A 1,271-nucleotide genomic window follows, 5' to 3' on the forward strand; every position below is an offset into this window, starting at 1 on the left:
AAAAAAAAAAAAGTCAAGTCAATTTGCATAGACCAGACATGCATCACATGTGTGTAAATACAGTTGGTCTACTTCCTTATGTTGACCACCTGTGTATGTTTACCGGTTTGTTAAGTCCCTTGGGTGGTCAACCTACAGAGATTCTACTGTATTTGGCTTTTGAAAAACCTCTTTTATGCAATATATGTGAAACTATCAAACCCAGGTAAAGTCCCTGATTATTCCTTAAGCTCCACTGACAGAAATGGAGGCAACCGTGTATCAAAAGAAGGGTAGAGAAAACATATTCCAGTGTTTTTCAAACTTCACCTGGCAATCTCATTAAAATGCCAGTTCTAACTCATAAGATTTGCAGTGAGGACCTGCTATTCCAAAGACTAAGCAATGATAACTTTATTTGTCAAAACCCCAGACAAATTGTACCAGAGTGAATATAAATTTCTTTTCAATTTGTGGCACTACGAGTATGATGAAACTGATATAAAGAACACACCTATCCATGATAGGTGATAAACCACCTGCCATAGTTTAGGGCTGACCATAGTTTTCTCATAAATGTATTCTTCTACCTCTACCTCTACCTCTCTTATACCTCGACACTACCCTTTTAGTTACATCAAATTCTGTTGTAAGTAACATACTTATACCCAGAGATGTTAGTAAGCCTGATTCTCCATCAGTTTAGTAATGGGCAACTTTCATTCACATATTGCTTTATTTTCTTTCCAGATCAACTGCCAAGCCCACAGCAATTCCTTTAGATGTCCTTACCTAGCTTGACAGGTCTTTCCTGTCACAATGGTGAGCTTCTAGCCAATATTAGTTAAGGCACAAGAAACATTGCCACGGTGTAATTTGGGATTGGGTGAAAATCAAGATTTTTTGTTAGTTTAGCCTCCTAGGTGCAGTTCATTTTAAGTAAGCCATGAAATTTCTCAAAATTGCCCTTTCTGAAGTTTCAGGGATGAATTATCAGTGATGTATGACAGGCCAAGCTGATAGCCATCATCTAGGGCACAAGCCCGATCCCATCATGATGAGTTTGTACAGTAGAGCGCTCTGTCTGCATTCACACCTGGTATTGTCAAATGAGCAAAGCAGATCCTGACATACGCGGCAGGCAGCGATGCAGCCAGGCATTCCTTATCATACACAGTTGCCTTAACAGGCTGTCAGTTTGGTTCACAGCGATGCATAGTACTGGCCACAGATGCCAAATTCACAATGTCTCTGCCAGTACAAAAATAGTTTTCCTCTAAAAACTACTAAAG

This window comes from Otolemur garnettii, unplaced genomic scaffold (genome assembly GCF_000181295.1).
Source record: "Otolemur garnettii isolate 467f Iridium unplaced genomic scaffold, OtoGar3 scaffold00057, whole genome shotgun sequence".
In the NCBI taxonomy this organism is placed as follows: Eukaryota; Metazoa; Chordata; class Mammalia; order Primates; family Galagidae; genus Otolemur; species Otolemur garnettii.